This window comes from Nannospalax galili, unplaced genomic scaffold (assembly GCF_000622305.1).
Source record: "Nannospalax galili isolate Female #2095 unplaced genomic scaffold, S.galili_v1.0 scaffold799, whole genome shotgun sequence".
NCBI classification, from domain to species: Eukaryota; Metazoa; Chordata; class Mammalia; order Rodentia; family Spalacidae; genus Nannospalax; species Nannospalax galili.
Genome location: NW_008343085.1, coordinates 432,886 through 444,952, shown reverse-complemented (window position 1 = coordinate 444,952; position 12,067 = coordinate 432,886). Strand labels below are relative to the sequence as shown.

The 12,067-nt window shown below is 47.5% G+C and overlaps 1 protein-coding gene across 2 annotated transcripts in view; it reads left to right on the top strand.

Annotated features, from left to right (window-relative positions):
• Positions 1–2,504: 2,504 nt before the first annotated feature.
• Ctcf (CCCTC-binding factor) overlaps positions 2,505–12,067 on the top strand; it is a 60,661-nt gene continuing 51,098 nt past the window's right edge. Inside the window, exons 1-2 of one of the 2 annotated variants that reach the window (XM_029566423.1) lie at positions 2,505–2,709; positions 8,442–8,556. The gene's annotated coding sequence lies outside the window, so the exon portion shown is untranslated. Of the gene's footprint in view, positions 2,710–2,901; positions 3,128–8,441; positions 8,557–12,067 lie in introns of those variants that run through there. The other variant, XM_008839080.3, reaches the window with a different exon arrangement.

Here is a 12,067-nt window from a genome sequence, read left to right as displayed (position 1 = left end):
TCCCATGGATTTCAGTTCTCTATAGTGAAGCAAGCCTTTCCTTCCTTTTATTATTCATCTTTCTTCCTTACTGTATCACTTCTAATGATCCATAAAAATGCTCAAGAACTCCACTATCTTTAAAAAATATCTCCACAGGGCTGCTCAGTGGAAGTATACGTGCCATGTGCGTGGCCCTGGGTTGAATCCAAAAGGGAAAATAACAGAACTACTCCTTTGATCCTCGTATCTTTCTGTGCTTATCCCGAAGTTTCTCTGTTCCACCCACAGAAAAACTTCTCTCAAGTGGTCTTCATATACTGTCTCTATTTCCTCACTTTCCTATTTACTGTTTAACCTATTCTAGTCAGGTCAACATCTTCATTTGACCCACATGAATCTCACCGTGGTCACCAATATTCTCCAGTTATTTCCAAAGTAAGCAATTCAACAGCCAAACCCATGGCCCCTTTACCAGAACTCTTAGCACCAGAGAACTGAAGCCTACTGCTAGCCTGAAACTGCTAGCTTTGGTTCCCACGACTTAACACTCAGACTTGCCTTCTGTCTGCCTTTTCCATTACCCTCAGTCTAATATTGGACTCTCCCAGGTCCTGGAATTTGTCTTCTCTCTTTGCTCCAAGTTAAGGAGCATAAACAGACAGTCCCACAACTGTGGTTGAAACAGCTAATGTTTAAAAACATCTGATTTAGGGGCTGGAGAGATGGCTCAGCAGTTAAGCGCACTGAGACCACTCTTGCAGAGGACCTGGGTTCAATTCCCAGCACCCACACGGTAGCTACAAACCGTCCTTAACTCCAGTTCTAGGGGAATCCAAAGCCCTCTTCTGGGCATTGCACGACCTGGGTGGACTCACATACACGCAGGCAATACACTCATACACATACACATAAATTAAAAAAAAAAAAAAAAAGCCGGGCATGGGGACGCACGCCTTTAATCCCAGCACTCAGGAGGCAGAGGCAGGTGGATCCGCTGTGAGTTCGAGGCCAGCCTGGTTTACAAAGTGAGTTCCAGGCAGCTGGAGCTACAGGGAGACCCTGGCTCAAAAAGGCCAAAAAAAAAAAAAAAAAACACCCCATCTGATTGAGTTGCTAACATTTGGAAACCTGAAGCTTTTCAATCCTTCTAAATCCAGCTGATTATTTATTTATTGTCTTTTTGAGACAAGGTCTCCCTGTAGCCCCAGCTGTCCTGGAACTCACTATGTAGACCAGGCTGGCCTTGAACTCACAGAGATCCGCCTGCCTCTGCCTCCCAAGTGTTGGGACTACAGGCGTGGACCACCACGCCTGGCTATTTTTTATTTTATGTGTATGAGTGCTATGCCTGCATGTAGGTAAGTGCACCCGTGTCACGTGCAATGCCGTCGGAGGACAGAAGAGGCCTTTGGATCTCCTGGAACTGGAGTTATGGAGAGCTGTTAGCTGCTATGTGGGTGTTGGGTTACGATCCCAGGGCCTTCTGGAAGAACAGCCAGTGTTCTTAACCGCTAAGCCATCTCTCCAGTCCCTCCAGCTGATTTTTTCTTTCTTTTTTTTTGGTCTTTTTAAGACAGGGTCTCCCTGTAGCCCCAGCTGGCCTGGAACTCACTATGTAGACCACGCTGGCCTTGAACTCACAGAGATCTGCTTGCCTCTGCCTCCCAAGTGGTGCTGCAGTATTTGTCAACAATGGGCCAGCCTTCTTACAACTGAGCTTATGGATCAAGCAGAAGCAGTTTCCCTTAATGCTCGTACGTTTATTTGGACACCTAAAGCAAGAGTGTTGGGAAGACAGTCCTGATTACATTCCAGTAAGCATCAAAAGGCCTTCTTCCAGGGATCAGCAGAACACATAGGGTCTCTGTCAACTTTATTTACCATTCCTTAGGCAGGGGTCTGCAGGTGCCTCCTAGGGAGGAAGAGGGGGTTTAAAGACTCTACCCACAGGAAACTTTACAACTCTCAGGCAAGACAGAAATACAGGTTTTAAAATGCAGGATTTCGGGACTGGAGAGATGGCTCAGTGGTTAAGAACACTGGATGCTCTTGCAGAGGACCTAGGTTGTTCCCAGCACCCACCTGGCAGCTAACAACGGTCCAGAACGCCAGTTCCTGGGATCCCACGCCCTCTTCTGGCCTCCGTGGGCACTGCCGCACTTACAAACATGCAGGTAACACACACGTATTCTAAGTGTTTTTCTTTAAATACAGAATTTTACGGTACCAAACGCAGCTTAAGACGACTGCTGTGGACTGTGGTGTACAAGAATCAAGTCTGGGCTGAGGTGGCCTGGGGACACCCAGAGAAGGCCATGGTCCTCTCATCTCACACTGGGCTTTGAGACCCTTTTCTAAGGCGGAGACATCACCAAACCCACTGGGCAAAAACAGATCTTGCGCCCGAGAAGCTACGAGGACCAGCCTAGTCTCACTCGGTGGCGGGCCACAGAGCAGGGCTGAGGGCGGGTTGGACCCGGCCGGGGAGGAGACTGGGCGGGGCCGAGCCTAGGAGCCGCCCCAGCCCCACGGCGGGGCCGCGCGCGCTTCCTCTAGCTCCCGGGACTCCAGCTCTTCCAGACTCGGTGGGGTCATGGATAACACCTAGGGAGTCGGGTCCAGCAGGTCGAGATCCGGACAGCCCAGAGGCTGCAAGCCTCCACTCAGCAAGCCCCACCCAACGAGAACTCGGACGCTCCTCCGCCAGGAAAGCCCACGCGCGACCCGGTGAGGGCGCGGAAGGGCGCGTGCGGCGTGACGACGCGACTCGCGGCGCGTCTCGTGACGCCATCGCGCCTTCTTTTGAAAGTTGGCGCCTGGGGCCGCCTCCCATGCTGCCCTGCGCCAACCCCTCCCCTCACCTTTCCTCCCCCGCCCTCTACTCGCCGCCGGCCGGCCCCCCCACCCGTCCCTTCCCTTATCAGCACCCGCGGCCCCGGCAGCGCCGACGCAGGCGCACTGCACCGCACCGCCGCCATTTTGTGTCCGAGCCTGTGGAACGATTAAACCGTGCGCGGAGCTGCTTCTTTGGCGGCAGCGGCGGCAGCGGCAGCCGGTGCGGGCACGCGGAGCTCGCCGGGGACGCCAGGTGGCTGGAGCGGTGGAGCGGCGGCGGAGCGGGCGCTGCGGGGGGTGTGGCGCGGAGGTAAGGGGGCCCGGGGTGGAGGAGGTTTCGCGGGCCGCCTCTAGGTGTCACGATGGGGCCGCTCCGGTCGGCGCTGGCTGCAGCCCGGCGCCAGCGCCGCCGCCGGGGGGTGTTTGTCTCCCTCTACCGTCCCTGCTGCGGCGCGGCCGCCGCCATTGCCCGTCGCCGCCGCCAGGGCCTGGCCACCCCCCTCCACGCCCGCCCGCTAGCCTCCCTCCTCCCAGCACTGTAGGCCTCTGCCGGCGGTGGCGACAGAGGCCTGCGCGCTCGGCGACTCCATTTTCCTTCCTTTGTCTCTGCCCTCGAGGCCGGCTCTTGGCCCCGCTGGCCTCCGGGTCGCGGCCCGCCCTCTGCCCTCCTCCCCTTCCGCGGCGGGTGGCCTTCACCGAGGCTGGATCTCCGAGTCTCGGTTTCGGCGCCCGCCTCCCTCCAGGGTCCCCGACCCTCCTGCGCGCAGCCGGGTCCCGGAACCATGTGGGTCTCGGGTCCCGGCCTCCGCACCCTGCGCTGCCCATCCTCCAGTCCACCCGGTCCCGGAACCTACCTGGCCGCCTCGTGCGCTTCCCCAGCAGCTGGACTGTCCTCTGCTTGCTCCCGGTCCCAGCGACGCCGCTGCCGATGTCCGTCTCTACCTGCCGGCGCAGGCGGCACTGCTGTGGCTGCGAGTACAGGGACCCTCGAGCTACCGAGAGCTCCCTCTGTAAGGCAGGCAGAACTGCTCGCGCCTCGACGCCGCCCGAGCGGGCGGGGGAAGGCGCGCTCGCCGCCCCCGCCGGGCCCCGCTGCGCCCCCAAACTCAGGCCAGGGCATCGCGCGGGACCCTACCAGTGCGGCCCCCAATGGTGGGAGGAAAAGACACATTTCCGCATTAAATAGTTTTTCCCCAGCTAGCGGCTTGAAATGATAGCAGCCTGACTTTATGCTCTCAGCGACCTCAAAGGAACTAAAACTTCATTTCACTCTCAAGTGACGTGATCAACTCCTAAATTTGGGACAACGGGCTGGTTACGTTATGTTTGTACAGGAGGCACTGGAGTTTGCCTTCCCCTTTTAAAATGTTCTGACGCTTAGTACATCACCAACGACCTGATGCTTTAGGGCTAGGCTAAGAGGTTCAGCCCCTCTGGAATTGTGCAACCCGATCTAAAGCGCCAGTAGGGCAGAATGAATTTATTCTTGACTAGACTGGTAATTTGCCTGTTCGCTGAAATGTAAGGGTTGATGTTGTAATTGAATCTTGGGTCACTCTGAGCAGATGGTTTATAAATATCTGCCTACTGTAACTAAACTACTCTTTAGTAGCTGACTTCCTGTATTCTTGAGTTTAGCTTTAAGTAAATATTCGAATACATAGTTCATACTTTAGATCAACTAAGAAACTAAAATTCCATAGGCCTTCTCCAGAGGCGGGAAAAGAAGTTAAACAGGGTGTGTTTACTGTGATTTTACGTCTTTTTGCATTTAAAAACACAGTCTTGAATTGCTGGAATTACTCTTTTTACTTTTTAAAAGTTTATTAGGAGGTTTAAACATCCTGATACTAAGAAAAATTGTACCCTTCACTGCATGCAATCTTGTAGGTCCTGGCAACTTGCCTTGTAAGTCCACTTACAACCCCTCACCCTTGGCGGCCCTCCTTCCCCTTTGAATGAACTTAAGATTGGGCTAGTTAGCCATATTGAAATCCTATTGAGGTATGTCCTCAGTCATTGAACATCCATTCCTTCTTTGAACTCTACAAAATGTTCCTGCTGTCCCTCAGGGAAAAATTGCATTAACTAAAATTGCAGTGACTAAATGGAGTAGTATTGGAGGGTCAGTTTTGGGAGTAGAACCATCTAACATTGAAATTAGGTGCAGTCGTGGAATTCCTTGTATTTTCAATTTAATTGTCAAGTATATATGACAAATGACATGTTTTGTCTATTAAAATAAGTCCCACAAATCAGTTATGGTGGTAAATGCCAGTACCTGAAGGTCATCCTAGCTACATAGGAAGTATGAGACCAGCCTGGGCTACATGAGACTCTGAATACACAGAGTAGTTTGGTTTTGTTTGATTCGTTTTTTTGTAGTGCTGGGTATTGAACTATCAGGGTCTTGAGTCAGCTAGGCAAGTGCTCTACCTCTGAGCTATTAAATTCATAGCCCATTTTTATTTTTTGAGGGATGTCTGGGCGAGTTCTCATTAAATTGTCCTGGTTGTTCATGAATTTATTCTGCAGCTCAGGAAGGCCTCTCTTTTTTTTTTTTTTTTTTTGGTCTTTTTGAGACAGGGTCTCCCTGTAGCCCCAGCTGGCCTGGAACTCACTATGTAGACCTGGCTGGCCTTGAATTCAGAGATCTGCCTGCCTCTGCCTCCCAAGGCCTGGGATTAAAGGCATGCACTACCATGCCCAGCCCTAGAAACCCATTATTTTGTATGCTAACAATTTTTTAAATGGAAAGAAAATAACGCTAAATTTATAAAGAAAATGAATTGAGAATGAATTTTTTTTTTTTTTGAGGTAGAGTCTCCCTATAGCCCCAGCTGACCTGGAACTCGCTTTGTAGACCAGGCTGGCCTCAAACTCACAGAGATCTGCCTGCCTCTGCATCCCTGAATGGTGGGAGTAAAGTTATGCACCACCATACCTACCTTAAAACTTTTAAATTTTTTTATTGTATATGTGAGAATGTAAGTATGGAGATTGAGGACATTTTGAAGTCAGTTCTTATATCTTTATATGAATTTTATTTATTTTGATGTGTATATGTATATTGCCTGCATGTATGTAAGTGCACCTGTGTCCTGCAGTGCCCAAGGAGGATAGAAGAGGGCATTGGATCTCTTGGAACTGGAGTTACAGATGGTTGTTAGCCACCATGTGGGTACTGGGCTTTGAACCTGTGTCCTCTGCAAGAATAGCCAGTGCTCATAACTGCTGAGCCATCTCTCTAGCCCCATGGATTTTATTTTTATTTAATTTTATTGGGGATAGGGTCTTACTATGTAACCCTGGCTGGCTTAGAACTTGATTTGTAGACCAGGCTGGAATCTACTTCCCTGTGCCTCCTGAGTGCTGGGATTAAAGGCATCTACCACCAATGCCCAGCCCTTTTTTTCAGATTCTGAACTCAGCTTATCAAGCTTTGGTTGAAAACACTTTAATTCACCTAGTCATCTTGTCCAGCCAAAGGACCTACTTAATAATGTGACAAAGGTTATAAGAATGTCTGCCTACATAAGAAAATTCTGCTTATTTAGGAGTAGTTGGAATCCTAGCACTTGGAAGGCAGAGGCAGGTGGATCTCTGTGAGTTCAAGGCCAGCCTGGTCTACATAGAGAGTTCTAGGCCAGCTGGGGCTACAAGGAACCCTGTCTCAAAAAGACAAAAAAAAAAAAAAAAAAAAAAAAAGTAATTATCTTTAGGGATATCTTCAACCTAATATAATTTAGGAGGTCTAAAAGTTAAGATGCATTCTAAGAGTTTTAGGGTTTTATTTTAAAGGATACTTAGAAATAATGGAGCCCAACAGGGACTAATGAGTGGCTTAGGAGTTCCCAGGCATGTGGCTCACTAAAGCCATAGGGAGAAGTTCTGTAGTGGCAGAATTTTGAATACTTGTACTTGCTGGCAGAAAGTTACCTTTTAAGACTTTTTCCTTCAGGGATCCTGCTTACATCACAGCCATCTCACACCATCTTCTTTAAAGATTCCATTTCTCTTTTTAAAAGTAGGAGCCCTAATTTGGCCATTTGTGTACCCTATTTACATGTCTTGGCTCTGGATGTTGTTAAAAATAGATCCTTCCTCAAATAATGAAGATCTGTCATAATTTTAAGACTGTAATCCCAGCACTCATGTGGCTGAGGAGGATCATGAGTTTGAGGCCAGTCTGAGCTACATAGTGATAACCCTGTCTCAAGGTTATCAAAAAAGGTTTTTTTTGTTTGGTTTTGAGACAAGGTCTGGATTTGTAGCTCTGGCTGGCCTGGAACTCATGATACAGACTAGACTGGTCTCAAAGTTTCAGCAAGCCTTTTGCCTCTGCCTCCCATGTGCTGGAATCTGGGATTAAAGGCCTTTATTCACCACCATGGGAGTAGGGTAGGGGGACATTGCATAGACTTTCTGTGCATTTTTTTCAGTGACTTAGTTATTTGAATGCAAAGATAAGACATTAATTGCTTATTTGTATATATATATACACTACCTCTTAACAGAGGAGCCCTTTATCTTGGGCTAAAAAAGTATTATGTCAGCTTAGCTTATTGAGCTAGTTAAACATAAATTTTCTCTTGTCCCTTATATACCATAGTTTTGGAAGCTTTTCAAAAACATTTTGGGGGCTAGAGAGTGTTTGTGTGTGTGTGTGTGTGTGTGTGTGTGTGTGTGTGTGTGTATACGTGTATACGTACCAGTGTGTACCTAGTACCCTTGGAGTCCAGAAGAACTTGTCAGATCCTTTGAAACTGGAGTTGGATGGTTATGAACTTGTGTAGGTGCTGGGAACCCACAGGTCCTCTACAAAAGCAGCAAGTGATTACTGAGCCATCTCTCCAGGCTGCCCCCCCCCCCTTTTTTTGGTCTTTTTTGAGACAGGGTCACTATGTAGACCAGGCTGGCCTTGAACTCACAGAGATCCGCCTGCCTCTGCCTCCCGAGTGCTGGTATTAAAGGCATGTGCCACCATGGCGGGCTCCAGCCCCTTTTTATTGTTTTTTGAGACAGAGTTTCCCTGTGTAGCACAGGTTAACCTCAAACTCATAATTCTACCCAGCCTCCCAAGTGCTGGTACTAAACATATATGCCACCATCTTTAGAAATTCTTCAAATTTAGCTCTTATATTTCACTTGGGAGATTCTGTTTTTCTAAACAGAAATTCCGTTCTACCATTACTTAAAATTTGGCAGATCATTGGGTCAGGATGGGGATATGAACTAAAGTATTCCATTGTATGACTCAAACAAGTATGTGTCCAGTGAATAACTAAAAAGTAAATGAATGTTTTGCTGTTGGCTTGATAGGACTAAATGGATGACTATATTAAAAGTTTATTGCCTAGTGGGTTTTTTGTTTGTTTTTTGTTTTTGGAGTTTTTTTTGTAGTATTATTTTGTTTTTGAGATGGTCTCAGGCTGAACTATTGGCAGTCCTGCCTTAGCCTCTCAAGTGCTGATTCTATAGGCATGCCGCAATACCACAACCACATAATTTGTCTTTTTTCCCCCAATTATATGAATCTTTAGTGCCGTCATTTTGTTTTCATGCTATATGGTGCATTTACATAAATGTGGTGTTTTATTAAATGATTTCTGCTTCTCTTTTAGAATGACCGCAAACCTAGAACCAAAGAACAAGATGCACTAGCAGACAGACTTCAAACTAGGGACTGGAGAGCTGGATTGTTTTCCTTCCTCAAGCTGACTTTGCAGCCACGGAGAGGTAAATGCCATTTCCATTTTTTGCTCTGAAAAATGGGACTAGTAGGACTCAGTGGTATAGGCCTGTAAGCCCAGCTACTTGGAAGGCCAAGGCAGGAAGATCACAACTTCAAGGTCAGCCTGGGGAAAACAACAGTTGAAAGCCAGGCATGGTGTTGTATGCCTGTAATCCCAGGATTGGAGCCTGAGAGGTACAGTGCTTGCCTGATGCGAGATACCCTAGATTTCGTCCCAGTATTGGGAAAGAAAAAGGTGGGAGGTAATGCAACCCTGCTGGGTCTGGATTGTGTGCTGGGTGATTCTTGGGCATAGGAGACAAAGGGTATTTAGTAATTGAGAGCGTGCAAGCTTTATTGTCAGATCCTAGGTTTGAAATTCCACAATGCCTCATACTAACTGGGTGACACTGAACAAGTTACTTTACTGTCCATCTATCCTTATAGTCTTTATTTGGGAGAGAATAGGAACATAAATCTCAAAAGTCTGTGCTCATAGCTAATTAATTAAAATGTATATAGAACATATGTAAAGGATTAAGTATCATCCTGACTGTATACATAGAAAAACTCCAGAAAAATCTGGCTGTTTTTCTGTAGAGTTCCTTGAATTGAATATTTTGACCATTGGGAGAAGACTTGAAAAGTCTATGGCATATGGCAGTTTATAATTTTTGTTTGGTTTTGTTATTTGAGACAGGGTCTCCCAGTAGTCCCAGCTGGCCTGGAACTACTATGTAGATCTGGCTGGCCTCAATTTCAAAAGATCCACCTGCCTCTGCCTCCTAAGTGCTGGGATTAAAGGCATGTGCTGCCACATCCAACCAGTTTAATTTTTAAAGATTTTTATTATGTGATGAATGTTTTGTCTGCATGTATATAAGCACACCTGTGTCGTACAATGCCTGTGAAGGTCAGAAGAGGGTATCTGATTCCTCTGGAGCTGGAGTTACAGGCAGTTTTTAGCTGCCATTGTGGGTGCTGGGAGTAGAGCCTGGGTCCTTTGCAAGAGCAGCCAGTACTTTTAACTACTGAACCATGAACCATCTCTCCAGCCCCTAGTTTATAATTTTGATGTGGAATAGGTGGGATCCTTTGCTGGTGCCAGCCGGCCAAAACAGACAGTACCTGAAAGGGGGAGTGAGGATTGAAAGAAAGGAAAGGAGGCAGAAAAGATGCTTCTTGGGAGGGCTCACAGTGAATACTGCAGCCTCGATTTATTTCAGTACTGTCTTTTTATACAGAAGAACTCAATTAGTTACAACTGCTGAAAGGAAAGGAGACAGAAAAGATGCTTGGGAGGGCTCACAGTGAATACTGCAGCCTCGATTTATTTCAGTACTGTCTTTTTATACAGAAGAACTCAATTAGTTACAACTGCTGTTCTTCCCCACCTGTATCTGAGGGTCAGGGAGCGGTCAGATCAAAGGCTTCCACTATTGCAGGTGTTGTGAGGCTCTCCATATAAACATGTTCCTCCTGATAAGGCAAATTAGATACTGGTGTGCACAACACATTCAGTAAACAAGCCTGACACAGCTGAATGATTAGCGGCTCCCGACATATCCCCCTTTTTTTTTTGTAACCCCAGATTATGCTATATCTGGGACAGAAGGACCGTGCCTGCCTTAGGTTGTCTTCTGCCAGAGCAAAGCCTTACCCCATCATTGGCACGTGGCTTCCATCAGCTACGCCCTGTCTTAGGTTGACTTTGTCCCAGAAGATCTTACCCGTCTTTGACTACCGGCCTCTGTTAGGGGAAGGAGCGCAAGCTCATATTCATGCACAGCTGCCTTGACTTGCCACAGGCATAAACAACTCTACTGCCACCAGGTGAAAAGACAGGAGGAAAAGCATGTAAGGAGGCTCTCAGCCTTTTTTGAATATCTGCCGCTGTTTACAGGGTGGAAATGTGGGGAAAATTTTTTTCTATTATCTCTTGGCAATAACACATTGACATTGGTACAATATCCACTTTGTTCCACAAGCACTTATTTTTAACAAAATAGGCAACCCGCTTCCCAATCCAAAATAATCATCAGGCGTTTTGAAGAAGGCTGAGCAATTAACCAAGAGTCATTCAGTCACTACTATCTCTTTTTCTCTCCCATATCACGGGGTGCAATGTTGATCAGGAACATAAGTCCAGTATAATTCAGCCACGATCACTTGCAGAACATCATCATCAGCCACGTCTGTCTCATCATTTTCTACTTTTTTCTTTGGTGCTCGTCCGGCAAACCTCACCAGCCTTTCTGGCAGCCACCTGGCTCCATCAGCGTCCTGTGGAAAGACACAAACATGCCCTCTTCCCCATATCAATACAGGGTCGGGGCCATTCCATTGTCCAGTTAAAAGATCCTTCCACCTGACTTGGGCGTAGGTATCCTGTGACTGAGGATGCCACATTCTATCTGCCGCAGAGCAGTCATTTTTATCCAAATTCAAAAAGTTTAACTTTTGTGGCTTCCCCTGTTTGCAATGCTGCAGCCACGGCTACTCCTTGGATGTAAGATGGCCCAATATCAGAACATAATCTTATATAGTCTGATAAATCACCTTTCTTTCTAAAAGGCCTAATAGCAGCTTGACCGGCTCCATTAGCATTCTCAAACGCAAGCTGTTTCACTAAGAGCAAACCTGCTTCACTATCCCCCAGCAAGCGACCGGCAGTTTGCAGTAGTCGAGCCACGAAAACCTAATATGGCTCATCCGGACCTTGCCTGATCTTAGACAAATCCTCAGTCTGCCTACCACTAGACGGCAGTTTATACCAGGCTCTTCGGGCTGCAGCACTGATCTGCGCATAGGCTGCAACATCATACTACAACTGCTGAGCAATATCCCTATGTTGTCCTTCACCAGCTAACATATCAGTGGGACCATACTGAGCACAAGCAGTCTTTAGTTCCTTAAGCTGCTTAAAAGGCACAGGTGCATGAGACCGCACCCTGTTGCCCTGCTGATCAACTTGCTCAGAAACTGGGAAGACTTGAAATCCATGCACTGACTCTCCTCTCTCTGCCGCGGCCTCAATGGCCTGTTGTAATGGAGATTGCATGGTCCTAAGCGGGTACCAGATTCCTGCCGAAGGCTCCTGAGCCACGGCAATCATGGGAGGCACAACAGCCTTCGGTGGGGGTGTTGGGGTGGTCCTAATTCTTTCTTCCTTTTTCTTTAACATTTCCTTCTTCAAAGCATCTAACTCTGTCCTTAATTGCTTAATTTCCCAGTGATCAGGACACTTCTCCTGATCATACTCAACCGTCTCCTCTCCTAGGGCAGACTCATCCTCAGGGTCAAGAGATCCCTCTTCTAGCCCCAGACGGGGGTCCTCATAATAGGGTGGATCTGGCTCTGGTGGAGCAGAAGGTTTGGTTTCACTTTTATCCCAGCCATAGCTTATCAGATTCTCCTCTTCAGTCTCAGCCTTTGCTCCTAGGGCCCCAAGTATATTCTTTACAAAAACAGAGCGACTGTTTCCTTGCCCCATCTTCTCCCAAGATAAATACTCAC